This window comes from Chinchilla lanigera, unplaced genomic scaffold (genome assembly GCF_000276665.1).
Source record: "Chinchilla lanigera isolate Chin_1 unplaced genomic scaffold, ChiLan1.0 scaffold00022, whole genome shotgun sequence".
Taxonomy (NCBI): Eukaryota; Metazoa; Chordata; class Mammalia; order Rodentia; family Chinchillidae; genus Chinchilla; species Chinchilla lanigera.
In genome coordinates, this window is record NW_004955423.1 from 2,480,941 (window position 1) to 2,495,924 (window position 14,984).

A 14,984-nucleotide genomic window follows, 5' to 3' on the forward strand; every position below is an offset into this window, starting at 1 on the left:
GGGGCTGGGGATTTAGCTCAGTGGCAAAAGCGCCTGCCTGGCAAGCGCAAGGTCGTGAGTTCAGTTCCCGGTACCGGAGAAAAACCAAAAAAAGACCCTGTCTCAAAAAGACCAAAAAAAAAAAAGAACAAAAAAACAAAAAAAAAAAAAAAAAAAAAAAAAAAAAATAAAGGGTTTCTGAACTAGTCCAGGTAAGAGCAGAAATCACCAACTGATCTGATGGTAGCCCCCATCGCCCTTACTCTTTCTCTTCCCCCAAACATCTCTTCACCAGACAGCAGCCCTACTACTGAAGACAAAACCAGACATCTTCCTTTCCCCCTCAAGCCTCCTCCCAACTACCTGTCAACCTCCTGTCAAATCCTTTTATTCCTCCTCCACAATAAATCTCACATTTTCATTACTTTGCCCACTATCACCCTCGTCCCAGTACCTATCCTCTCTCATAACTAGCTCCCAAACTAGCTTGGGACCTCCAGAAAGGGCCCGGACCATTGTTCCTTCAATCTCATCTATTTTCTCATATTTCATAAAATTTTTATTTTTTTTCAATAATGACCTTCTTTCCTTTTTCCCAGAATTCTGTCATCTCATTAATTATTCCTTTATTGCCATTGCTATGATTTTTATTAGACTTAGGAAGGTGTTCCTCTAAGATTATTTAATATACTCATACTTTTAGCCAGTGCAATTAGATAAAAAAAGAAATCCAAATTGGAGAGTGTTAAATTATCTGTTGATAATATAATAAATATTTTAAAAACTTAACGACTAATACAGAACTTTTAGGACCAATGAATGAATTCAATAAAATTAAAGGATACAAAAATCAACATAATAAAAAAAAATCACTTCCATTTTTATCAGTAAAACCAAACTATCTAAAAAGTAGGTCCAGGGTATAGCTCAGGTAGAGCACTTATCTAGCATGGAGGGGGCCTTGGGTTTGATTAGATAATAGGATAGTTTGATTAGATAATAGGATAGTCTTGGGGCCTTAGCACTGCAAAAAATATAATAAATTAAAATGTTTTGGAATAAACTTAAACAAGGAACTGAAATCTATAAGATGCTCATGAAATAAAATGAAAAAAATAGAAAGATACCCATGTTTGTGGACTTTACGAATTAATACTGTGAAAATGTTCATACTACCCAAAGTGATCTACAAATTCAATGCAATCTCACCAAAATTCCAATGGCACTTCACACAGAAATAGAAAAAAAATCTTACAATCCATACAGAGGCACAAAAGATCCCAAACAGTCAAAGTGAGCTGGCAGTCCCTTACTTATTGTGGTACTGGGGAGCAAACCCAGGTGAGCTCTACCTCTGAGGACATCCCTCTTTTATGTTTCACCTTGAGACAGGATCTCACTAAATTGCCAAGGCTGTCTTAGAACTTGCCATAATCCTGTGTCAGCCTCCCAAAGTGCTGGGACTACAGGCATCAGCCATTACATCTGGTTACCAAAGCAATGTTAGAAACAAAACTGGAGTCAGGCGTGGTAGCACATGCCTGCAATCCCAGCACTTTGGGAGGGTGAGACAGGAGGTGTACCGCCAGTTAGAGGCCAGCCTGGACTACATACTGAATTCAAGGCCTGCCTAGAATATACAGTGAGACCCTGTTTCAAATGAACCCAACCCAACCCAACCCAACCCAAAGCTGAAGGCATCACATTCCCTCCCCTGCTCTCTAACTACCTTACAAAGCCGTGGACTTTGCAATCAAAACAGCCTAATGTTGGCATAAAAACAGACATGGACCAAGGGAACAGAATAGAGAACCCAGAAATAAACCCATGCACATAGGTCAGCTATGATCTGAATAATTTTTGACAAAAATGTCTCTTCAGTAAATAGTGCTAGAAAAAACAGGAAATCCATACACAAGAGTGAAACTGGACTTTTTTTTTTTTTAAATTTTAGAAATAAAAGGAGGAAAATACTAACAGACCGACAACATTTTACAAAATAGCAAAGGATCAGTACAGACATTACAGAGTTACAAACAGAGTGGTAGGGAATTAACAATGCTTATTGTATTACATATTGATATCTTCAATGTAGTTTCTCATGAAAACACATATAGACATACAAAGCTAATCAACCAGTGCCTCACTGACAGTTTCTTTCAGCAAGGAAATACAAGACAGTAGAACAGCCGTGTTAACTATCCTGCATATACATATATACAAACTTTCTCCTTCTTTCCCTTCTCTTTTCCCATATCCCAGTTATCCTTTACCTATAAGTGTTTTCCTATCAATTCACAATGTCTATCATATCTCCTAGTTTAAATTAACTCTTTCAGGCTTTACACTAGAGAAACAATGCGGTGCTTGCACATGTATGTTTGATTTATCTCACTTATGAGTATGGTCTCTAGTTGTGACCATTTGCCTATAAAAGCCTCAAGTTTATCTTTCTTTACAGCTGAGTAATACTCCATTATATAAAAGTACCACAATTTTCTTATCCAATCCTCAGTGGATGGACATTTGGGTTGCTTCCACATTTTAGCAATTACAAATTGTGCTGCTATGAACATAGGTGCACATACATCACTGTGATATGATGTTTTTAGATCTTCTGGGAAAATACCAAGCAGGAGGGTAGCTGGGTTGAATGGGACCTCTAGGCCTAGTTTTCTGAGGAATCTCCAAACTGATTTCCACGAAACTGGACTTTTTTTAACACTGTAAATAAAAATTAACTCAAAATGAATTACTGAAATTAAATTCAAAATGAATTACTTGAATGTAAACTCTGAAATGATAAAACTCCTCAAAAATAGGTAAAAATTCCTTACCATTGGCCTTAGTGATGATTATTAATATAACACCAAAGAGGCTGGGGATGTGGCTCAGTGGTAGAGCTCTTGCTTTCTTTGCACAAGGCCCTGGATTCGATCCCCAGCCCCACAAAAAAAAAAAAAGGAAACACCATAAGCACAACCAAAAACAAAAATAAATAAATGACACTACATAAAACTGAAAAGCTTCTACATAGCAAAGGAAACAATCAACAAAATGACACCTATAGACTGAAAACATTTTTACAAGACATACATATCTGATAAGGAACTAATATCCAAGATATATAAGGAGCTCAAACACTAATAGAAAAAATTAAAAAGTGGGCAAAGGACCTGAACAGGTATTTTTCCAAAGACAATATACAAAAAGACAACAGGTATATATGAAGGTGCTTGGCATTACTAATCACCAAAGATGCAAATAACTAATCACCAAAGATGATTAGCATTACTAATCACCAAAGATGCAAAGAGCTATCACCTCACATCTGTTCGGATGACTTAGCAAAAGGACAAGACAGCACGTGTTGGAGAGGGTACAAAGAAAAGGAAACCCACGTACACTGTTGAAGGGAATGTAAATGGCATGGCTATTATAAAAAACACTATGAAGTCTTCTCTGAAAAGAAAACTATCCTATTATCTAGCAGTCTCATTTCTGGAGATTTTATATATATATATGAATGATATATAAATGAAGTCAGTATCTCAAGGAAATGCTGATAAACCCTCTTCATTGTGGATTCACAATAGCCAGTTTCCAGAAAAAGGGCAACACTTGCCAATTTCAGTAACACAGATGAACCTACAGGACGTTATGCTAAATTAAATAAGCCAGGCACATAAAGACAAACACTGCATGCTCTCACTTACATGTGGAATCTAGATTAAATCATAAAAACAGTACCCAGGCTGGGGTGTAGCTCAGTTGTAGGGCACATGCTGAGCATGCACAAGGCCCTGGATTCAAACTCAGCACCACAAAACACACGAACAACAAAAGAGGGAGTAGAATGCTGGCTGCCAAGGGCTGGGAGGTAGGAGAAAAAGAGGAGGTATTGATTAAAGGACACAACCTTTCACTTATAAGATCTGGGCATCTAACGTATTGGAGTAATGAATGTGCTAATTTGATAGTGATAATCTATTATACAATGCATACATATTTGAAATCACATTGTACATCATGAATGTGTATTTGTTAATTAAATATTTTAATTAAATATATTTGTCAATTAACTATTTTAAAGTTAAAAAACAAATGTTTTCTGTTTTTCTTTTCCACATTTAATTATCTGGAATTAATGCTGCTGGCATCTTGGTATACAGACATGCTTTAGCCAGTTCCTTAACTTTTTTCTGAAAAATACCTTCCCAAGCCAGGAGTGCCTGTAATCCCAGCACTTGGGAGGCTGAGGCAAAAAGATCACCTTGAGTTGGACGCCTATCTGGGCTACATAGTGAGTTTAAAGCCAGACTGAACTGCATAGCAAGACCCTGTCTCAAACAAACAAATCAAATAAAGCAAAACCTTCCTGTTATAGCTTGTATCTAGATGTTCCCCCAAAGCCTCATGCAGGCATAGGTGGGACTTTTCAGAGGTGGCTGGATGTAGGATGTGTGATGTTGGGATCAAGGATGTGATGCTAGGATTAAGGATGCATTACCTCCCTAAGGATGGGTAGTCTTCATAAGATATGAGGGACAGAAAGAGGGCTGTTGCTTGTTGCTTGCTTTTTGCTTTCTGCCTGCCCTGCTTTGCTATGAACTGTTTGTCCTCTGCAATTCCCCTCTGCAATGCCACCTTGCCCTGGAACCAACCATGGACTGAAACCTCTACAAACTGTAAGCTAAATAAGGCTTCCTTCCTTTAAAGTTGAGATTCTGGTACTTTGTCTCAGCAACAAGAAAAGGAACTAAGACACTTCCCATACAAAACCCTAATACTGTTGTTTACTATATTCATAACTGGTAAACTTTGGAAGTAACCAAGATGCCCTTCGATAACTAAATGGCTAAACTGTAGTATATCCATGAGATGGAATATTATTTAGCACTGAAAAGAAATGAACTATCACCAGGCATGATAGTTCATGCATACCTATTTACCCAGCTATTCAGAAGGCTGATGCAGGAAGTTCAAGCACAGCCTGGGCAAACTAGCAAGACCCTGTCTCAAAATTTAACAAGGGCTGGGGGCATGTAGCTTAGCAGTTGAGTATCTGTCTAGCATGCATGAGGTCCTAGGTTCCAAAGTCAGTAGTGAAAAACAAAATAAAAGTATCATCTCCATGAAAAGGTAAGGAAGAAACTTTAATGGATATTACTAAGTGAAGGAAAACAACATGAAAAGACTACAGATTGCATATTCCAACTGTATGTCATTCTGGAAAAAAGAAAAACTATGGGGAGTAGAAAGATCAGCAGTTGCCAAGGACTTGAGGAAGAGGGATAGACAGAAGATTTGGGGGAGGGGGTACAGAAAGCATTCTGAATGAAATGCATTTGTCAAAATCTGTAGATCTCTCCCCCCGCCCCCCTCCCGTACCAGGAATCAAACTCATGACCTCGCGCTTGCCAGTCAGGCGCTGTGCCACTGAGCTAAATCCCCAGCCCCTCATTAATAACTTCAAACATTTCACATTGCTCATAGTCCTTTCGGTTATCTTCCCAGGCTTCTCTGTAGCATTTAACATGGCTAACGACAAGCTACCAGTAAGGTACCTACAAAAGCTTTTGACCAAAAACATGCAACTGAAATGTAATTAACCCCTTTTTTTCAGTTAGCAGAAAACTCAGAGGCTAGAGGCGTGTTGTGCAATATGACAGCCTCTAGCCACAAGTAACTATAAAGTTTAAGTTAACCAAAATAAAATGAAATAAAATAACTTGGCCACATTTCAAGCGCTTTTAATAGCCACATGTGGCCAGTCACTACTGCATGGGACAATGCAGATATAAGCCACTATCATAATGCCAGAAAGTGTTACGGAACAGCACTAGAATAAATGAAAACACAAAGCAACAAATATATAATATGGAACGTTCCACAAGACAAATAGGTATTTATTCATTGAAGCACTGGGGATTCAACCCAGGAAACACTGAGCCATATCTCCAGGCTTTTTGGGGGGCGGGAGACAACTGTCCAGGCTGAGGTTGAACTTGCAGTCCTCCTGCCTCAGGCTCCTTTGTTGGTTGGGTTTGTAAGTGTGTACTGCCATCCTTGGCCAGTCTTTTCTATAAGGCAAGGTCATTAAAGGAAACAAGGAAGAACTATTCTAGATTAAGTAACATAGTAAATTAAACTCATCCTATATCAAGTAAAAGATCCGCTACAACTGGCACTTATGGGACAACCTAGGGAAACTGAGATAATTATTCCTTTTGACAGATGTAACAATAGTATGGTGATTGTGTAGGGAAGAATGAAACAAAAATGCACGTTCAAAAAGCATAGTGTGAATGAGCTTATCCTTAATGTTTTAAAAGCTTGAAAGAAGAAACTTACACAGAAAGGCAAAAACAAAAAAGGCAAAATACTGACAGTTATTTTATGTTTGAAAATTTTAATAAACTTAAGTATTTGATGATGAGGTTGCAGGATAGACTAAAATGAACAAAAAGACTTTTGGTAATTGTCATTGGGTAAAATAGCTAATATTTTATAATCTGATTATCTTCTCAGAGTTCAATGCTTGGTATTCCTTGGCTGGAGGCCCTTGTTTCAAGTGAGATAAAGTTTACTATACAATAACAAAGACTAAAAAATTTTCATACTTACAAAGTATTCTTTGTAATTATTCCACCTTATATTCAAAGTATTTTAATTTTGTTTCTTATTTTAAAAAATAGCTTAGCCAGGCATAGTGTCACATGCCTATTATCGCAGTACAAAGGGAGAGGCAGAGGTAGGAGGTTACCATCCTAACCTTATCTGCCAACTAATCACATCTCTCCTATCGTTTAGAAATTACTTATACACACAGAAATGGTTTTTTTTTTAAACTTAATTCTAAGAGGATGTCTTTCAATAGCACATACATTGCTGCCCAATTTTTTTTTTTTCCAGTTCTAGGTGTTGAACCCAAAACCTATACACTAAGCCACATCCTCAACCCTTTATTGTTTACCTTGAGACAAGGTCTAGCTAAATCACTCAGTAGCCACATCTGAGCTGAAACTTTCAATCCTCTTGCCTCAGCCTCCGAGAGTGCTGGGATTACAGGCGTGTCCCACCCGGCTGGCTCCTAATTCTTTTTAATAACGGTATAGTATATTATCATATGGATGCAGACACGATTATTGTCATTATTATTACTGTAAGCAATGTTACAATGAATGTCCTGGTAAATACATCATTGCGTATATACAAATACCTATCAGATATATTTCTATTAACAATTTCTGGGAAAATGCTTTTAAATTTATTTTTCCCTTAGTACATGTTTGCTGTATGTACTGATCACATTCATCACGTGGCATTTGTGTATGTACATAACACATCCTAATTTTTTTGTCCTCATCCTCTCCCTTCAGCCTTTGTTTCCTTCACATTTGACATTTTTCCCTATTTTTTTCTTTCAATTCTTTTTTCTTTAAACCCCTTTTCCCCCATCTCTTGTTCTCCATCCCATTTAAACAAATTCTTCGTATGTCCTAATATCTCTCTGATTTTGCTCCTTATTTATACTTTGCATTTCTCATACAAGAGAAACAATGAAATATTCAAACTTGTGTGTCTGATCTATTTCACTTAAGATTATCTTGAGTTTCATCCATTTATATAAATACCATTTTCCTTATCCAGTCATTTGTTCTGATGGGCATATAGGCTGTTACCAGGATTTAGCTATTGTAAAGTGTGCTACTATAAACATGAGTGAGCATATATTACTGTGGTATGATTTTTAACTCTTCTAGGAAGATACCTAGAGGGGCACAGCTGGGTCAAATGGAACCTTTAGTTTTATCTTTTGAGGAATCTCTATACTGCTTTCCATAGTGGTTGTACCAATTTACACTCCCACCAAAAATGGAGAACGGTTCTTTTTTCCCCCGTACCCTCCCAGCATTTGTTATTGGTTGATTTCTTGATGATAGCCATTCTTTCAGGTGTGAGGTGGAATCTCAATGTTGTTTTAATTTGTATTTCTCAGTGATGTTCAGCATTTTTTCATGTATTTATTGGCTATTTTTACTTCTTCACCCACTCCTGGAGTTCTCTGTTAAACTTTAAAAAAAAAAAAAAAAGACACCAGGGATTGAATTCTATCACTGAACTACTTTTGAAATTTTTTTTTTAACTTTGAGGCAGTCCTGCTAAATTGCTGTGTTGCCCAAGTTGCTGGCCTTGACCTTGTGATCCTCTTTCCTCAGCCTCTCAAGTAGCTAGGACTACATCTATGCACCGCCACATACACACTTCTGGTGCTAGTTTCAGCATTTCTATACTGGCTTCTCTCTATACACACTTCCTCAATTCCTTAAAAATTCTTCACTTTAACTGGGATTTGCATGATGTCATTAATATCTCTGCACAGTCAGGACTGAAATGCCCCCCCATTACTCCAAATCTTAAATTCTTTCCTTAATCTATTATTGGGGCTGAGGATTTAGCTCAGTAGCAAAGCGTCTGCCTGGCAAGTGCAAGGTTGTGAGTTCGATTTCCGGTACTGGAAAAAAACAAAACAAAACAAAATCCATTATCTGCTGTGGCTTCAATCTCCTCTGTATCTCATCCCAGGCATCCACCAAAACTACTTTGTCTTTACCCCCCACTTCACACTTGGCTTTTCCCCACTATTCCACTAAAACTCCCCATAAACTAGTTTAACACTTACCATATTTAGTTATCACGTCTAACGGATTCTTTGCAAATCTTACTTGGCCTTTCAGTAATGTGTTACTTAATTCTTATTGTGACTCCTAAAATTCTATTCTGGTTTCCAGGATACCATTTTCCAAATTCTATTTGGTAATTTATTAAATATTTATAAAGCAGTTAGGCATGGTGGTGAACACCTGCAATCCTAGCACTTGGGAGGCTGAGGCGGGAGAATCGCTGAGTTCAAGGACAGCCTGGGTTACATGGTGAGTTCAAGACCAGCATGAAGTATATAGCAAGTCCTCACCTCAACCCTCCCCCCTGCAAAAAAATTTTACACATTTCCTTATATAAATCTCAGCCACTCCAAGGTAATAAACACCTTTATACAAATGACTGCTAAATGTAAATTTACATATTCTGTATATTAAATGTGCTCCTATTTTCAGTCTCGCAAATCACTGCTTCCGCTCAATCATTTGTCACTTCTCACATGAATTAATATAATGGTGATGTTCTGATTTTTGTTTAATAATTTGCTTAGGATCACTCTTTAAACTGAGTGTGGTGGCACACATCTGTAATCCCAGCACTGGGGGGGCTGAGTCAGGAGGATCACTGTTGAGTTCGAGAGGAACGGGGCAACACAATGAATTCAAAGGCAGCCTGAACTACATTGTGGGACCTGACTCAAAAAAAAAAAAAAAAAAAAAAAAAAAAGAGGGAGACGACTCTTCAATCCACTGTCCTCCGTTTTAGCACCCTCTTTATAGAGTATCCCCTGGTGCACCTCACCTGGCTTATCTCCCGCTACCTCACCCAGGCTGACATTGGCTCAGCCACTCAAAAATTCGCAATTCTTCGCTGCGCCACCCTGCTCTGCACACACGTCTATTCCTCTGTAACATTTCTCTACCACAGCTTCACTCAAAGGCTAGCACCTTGAGGTCAGGCCCACCTCCCATTCTGCAGCTCCTAACGGGTTTTTCATGTTTCAGAGATGTAATAGTTAGTTGAAGGAAGAAATCACTCAATCACGAACACGATCTCCCTTACCAAATGTCAACATAGACTAAATGCAGCTGCCAGTTAAACTCTACGCCTTCTCTATGCCCAACTGAGAGCCATCTAGCAATCTAAGACCCAACCCTACCAGTCCAAGCGTACAACTCTGTGGACAGCGCCCCAGCCTCCTTCCCAGCCCTTGCAGAAATACAAGCATGGGCAGGGGGTCAGGGAAAGGGTGAAAAACGGTCCACAGCCCAACAGCTGGTAAAGTAAAAAATAAAGCAACTCGCAGCTCCCCTGGACTTCAGACTCGCCCCTGGGCGGCTTCCCCTAACTGCCCTGCCCGGCGCCCACTGTTAATGGGGGAGGGGAGAGAGGAGGAAAAACGGCTGTTCTTCCCAAGGACTCCCGCCCCCTGAGCAGCTAGTATGGAGCCACTTGTAGAATCTCTATTACCTTTTAGGAAAAGGATCTTATCTGATCGTTCCTCTCTGCTTGCACAAGACGAAGCAGTGCAGGGCAGCGGTTCCGTTTCCAGACGGCCGTCGATCGCCACCAGATCCAGTTCAAATGGCCGCTGCTGGCTGGCCGGCCGGCTGCGTCTGCGATATTTATTGAGGATCCCCGCAGGGCGGGTCGGCTGCTGATTGGTCCGGCCCTATCACGTGGCCACACCCACCCAGAAGCCACGCAGGCAGAGTGAGCTTCGCAGCCTAGGCCTGCGGCGTGGTTCCGGAGTGGGATTAGTGAGTGCCAGCACCCTGCAGGGAACTGTGGATTTGGGAGCAGAGCCCTGTCCTTGAGGGGTTTGCTGTTAAAGCAATTTTTTCCCACTCAATGATTGGTCTTATAGCGTTATTTTGGTCGTTTGTAAATTTGGACTTGTGGCGTGGCGTTACCGTCCGTTTTCGTTCTTTTCTCTGCCTCTCCATACAGCTCAAGTCTCTTGCGCGTAGGGAACGCTTAATAATATTAGACAGTGGTTGAGGCTAGAGGCCACATGATCTCGTTGGGTTTTCTTTCTTTTGTTTTTGTTTTTGTTGTTTTTTTTTTTTTTTTTGGTACCGGGAATAGAACTCAGGACCTTTCACTTGCCAGGTAGGCACGTATGCCGCTGAGCTATAATCCCCGGCCCTCGTTGTTTTTTTTTTTTTTTTTGGTACCGGGAATAGAACTCAGGACCTTTCACTTGCCAGGTAGGCACGTATGCCGCTGAGCTATAATCCCCGGCCCTCGTTGTTTTTTTTTTTTTTTTTTGATACAGGGTCTCGCTATGCAGTTCAGGCTGGCCTTGAGCTAACTTTGTAGTCCGTGCTGGCCTAGAACTCACAACGATCCTCCTGCCTCAGCTTCCTAAGTGCTGGGATTACAGGCGTGTACCACCAGGCCCAGATTACCTCAGCCTCTTGAGTGCTGGAATTACAAGCATGCGCCACCATGCCTGGCCTTTTTTCTTGTTTTGTTTCTTTGAGACAGGGACTCGCCATGCAGTTCATGCTGGCCTTGAGCTCCTTTGTAGCCCTGGCTGGTCCCGAACTCACAACAATCCTCCTGCCTCAGCCTCCCGAGTGCTAGGATTACAGGCATGCGGCACCATGTCCGGCTCTCGTTGGATTTTAAATGGCACATATGAGGTGTTTCACGACAGCTGCGTGCAGATAATGATTAGGATTTTGATTTAGCAGCCACCTCCTGATAGAAATTTTAAAGGTGTTAGTATAAACCGGGCATGGTGGCATATGCCTGTAATCCTTGGGCTACATAGTACGTTCAAAGCTAGCCTGAACTATGTAGTGAGACTCTGTCTCAAAAAAGAAAGAAAGAAAAAGCAAGCAAGCAACAAACACTATCTACTAAATAGAGGTCACACAAATACTCAGATCCACAGGCATTATTACATTATTCAAAACACTTTAGAAGGTCCTGATTTTTCCAGTAAACTCATGATCACAAATTGCACTCTGGGCGTGGGGGCACACGCCTATAATCCCAGAACTTAGAAGACTGAGCCAGGAGGATCACTGAGAGTTCCAGGCCAGCCTGAACTACATAGTGAGACCCCATCTCAAAAAAAATTGTACAATAGAGTCCATACCATATTGTACTTTTTTTTTTTTAAACATTTGTGGATTTGTTTGTTTGTTTTATTTTTGAGACAGGATCTCACTATATAGTTTAGACTGGTCTTGAACTCACTATGTAGTCTAGGCTGGCCTCAAATTCCCAGGGATCCTCCTGCCTCAGCCTGGAGAGTGCTGGGATTACGGGTGTGCACCACTACACCCATCTCTAAATGTTTGTTCATTCATTTAAAATTTTATTCACGGAGTTTGGCATGATGACGCATGCCTGTAATTGCAGCACTCTTAAGGCTGAGGCAGGATGATGCTCAGCCTGGGCAGTTTAGTGACTTAAAAGACCCTGTCCCAAAATAAAAAATACAAAAGGGCCGAGGATATAGCACAGTATGCAGGTCCTGGATTTAAACCCCATTACTGCCAAAAAAAAGTAAAATAATTATGGAGGCTGGCATAGTAGCATATGCCTATAATCCTAATATTTAGGAGGCTGAAGCAGGAGGATTGCCAAATTTGAGCAGGAGGACCACCAAATTTGAGGCCAGTCTGGGCCACATGTGAAGCCTTGTATAAAATAAAAAGCTGGTTTGAAAATGTGTTAAGACATATGTGAGAGGGCTGAGATCCAGAAATTGGTGATTGTTCACAGAGAAAAAATGTTGCTTTTTTCTAACATTCAGATGTGCCAGGGTTGTGGGCCAAAAACAGAGAAGAAAGTAACTTCTAAAATATTCAAAAGAAAGTGGCTGAGAGACTACATGAAGATTAGGATACTATAGGGCTATTTTGGCTGTATAAAGCATCTAAAGTAGTTCATATACTATACATTTTAGTTTAAAACACAATATTGCAACAACAGCTCTGACTTAGCCTTGCACATCCTAGGCCAGTGTTCTATCCCTGAGCTATATCCTCAGCACAAACACATCTTTGTGTTCATCCTTCATTGTAGAATTAGATTCAACAAGAGGGTAGCTGGGCATGGTCCCATATTTCTATAGTCCCAGCACTCAGGAGGCTGAGGCAGGAGGATGAAGCCAAGTAGTAGAGGCCAGACTGGGCTACATAGAGAGCTGACGACCACCCTGAACTACATAGTAAGACCTTGTCCAATTTAAAAAAAAAAAAAAAAATTAACAAGAAGCAGCTCATCTTTCTGGTTTCCATAACAACTATAGATTCACAAGTGTGCCCAAAACTCAGAGTTAAAGAATTCAAATTCACAGCTGGTTTCTCATGGAAATTAAGAAGCAATGTTATATCCGAGATGATTTATCACTAAAAATGAAAATCCTTTTTTCCTCTGTGTTGCTAAATCCAAAAGCCAGTTCTCACTGGTTCCTTCTCAATCCTCCACTGTGTCAGAATACTCCAGGGCTCAGTCCTTGGAATTTCTCCCTACTTACAGTTTCTGGGCTCACCCAGGCTCAAGGTTTATCTGCTCTTGGCTTTCAAATTTATTTCTGTCCTAAACCTTCCTCCTGCTCTCTCCTCTGCTTCATGGGCCTAGAGCGTCTTACAGCCAATGGAGGCAGCCGGGCATCTTCTAAAGGACTGGATCCATCCGCAAATCTTTAAGGCATCATTTTACAAACTATTCCTATTTCAAACGAGTCCAAGTCCACATAATTTTTATCCGATTTGTGACAACAGATTTCGAACTGATCTCGATGCTTCTGTTTCTGTCTTTGGCTCCCTTTTAAGAAAGCTTCAACGAGTAAAGCAAACCATCTTGGTAGTGCTGGGGTCAGTTTGTATCACTTCGCTCCTCAGAACCTTTCACAGGGGCTGGGGATTTAGCTCAGAGGCACGGCGCCTGCCTGGCAAGCGCAAGGTCGTGAGTTTGATCCCTGGTACCGGAAGAAAAACAAAAAACAAACAGAACCTTTCACAAATGGCTCCCCATTTTCCTTGTATTGAATGCCACAGACCTTTCAGTGGTTTTCAGAGCCTTGCAGTGTAGGGCTTACCTTGTCCTTGTCCCCGCGCCTCCGCATTCCGGGCGGCGTTTGATCTCCCTGCCTGCGGGCGCGTGCACCCCAGCTAAGCAGATTTAGGAACACTGGCCTCTCTGCCTGAGATTACAAAGTCAATGGCTTGCGCTGGTTCTCTTCAGATTTCCATTCCACTGTCAGCTTTTCAGTGTGGCCATCCACGTCTGGTTTCCCTAAAATGTCAGACACAAAATCATGCACGCATTTTCTATTCCCATTGCTGCTTTGCTTTTCTCCTCACATACTACATATTTGTATTTAGTGATGTACTAATATCCCTACCCTCCTAGATTATAAGTGCCATATGGGCAAGAATTTTATTTATTAGTTTTCTATATTCTTTCCCGCCCCTCTCCTCCCTCCCAGTCCTGGAGATTGAACCCAGGGTCCCAGGAGTGCTTGGCAAGTACTTTGCCACTGAGCAACATCTCCAGTATCAGTTTTATTCTTGATGTAGCCCAAGTACCTGAAACAGTGCCTGGCATAGAGCAGGCATTCAGTAAACCTGCCAAAAATAAGGCAGTTTATATGTACTTGGTTTGTACTGCTCTGTCACAGAAGAGGTAGGAAAAAGGCTGAAGCATAACCCAGCCCACCGTGGTGGTACACACTTCTAATCCCAGCACTCGGGAGGCTGAGACAGGAAGATCACAAGTTTGAGATCAGCCTGAGCAATTAATTTCGTGAGACTGTCTCAAAAAAACAAAACAATGCCGGTCATGGTGGTGCACGCCTGTAATCCCAGCACTCGGGGGGCTGAGGCAGGAGGATCCTTGGGAGTTCGAGACTAGCCTGGGCCACAAAGTGAGCTCAAGGCCAGCCTGAACTGCATATCAAGACTCTGCCTCAAAAACACCAAAAAAAGGCTGGGATATAGCTCACTGGTAGAATGCCCCTGGGTTCAATCTCCAGTAGTGAAAAACAGAAATAAATTTGGAGGTTACAAAATGCTTGGAAAAATTATAATTTTGTGAGAAGAAAACAAAATAATGTTAGTAACAAGAGGTTGACTATATAATTATTTTTAGAAACAGGGCCTTATAGTTGGCAAAACATTAAAAAAGGTTTTGAGTCAAACGACACACACTAATTTAAGGAGAGGCATAACTTCTAGTCCTAGTTTACTCCCTATTAAATTGGTTTAAAATGTGGCTTCTTATTTCAATAAATGGAAAAACATTCCTTGCTCATGGATAGGAAGAACCAACATTGTGAAAATGGCCATACTCCCAAAGCTACTGTACAGATTCAATGC

The 14,984-nt window shown here is 40.6% G+C and overlaps 1 protein-coding gene across 3 annotated transcripts in view; it reads right to left on the bottom strand.

Moving 5' to 3' along the window:
* The window catches only part of Brdt (bromodomain, testis-specific), a 64,378-nt gene that overhangs the window by 46,795 nt on the left and 2,599 nt on the right, over nt 1-14,984 (bottom strand). The window contains exon 2 of one of the 3 annotated variants that reach the window (XM_005385061.2): nt 13,706-13,902. The gene's annotated coding sequence lies outside the window, so the exon portion shown is untranslated. Of the gene's footprint in view, nt 1-8,665; nt 8,749-10,113; nt 10,311-13,705; nt 13,903-14,984 lie in introns of those variants that run through there. The other 2 variants (XM_013514358.1, XM_013514359.1) reach the window with 2 other exon arrangements.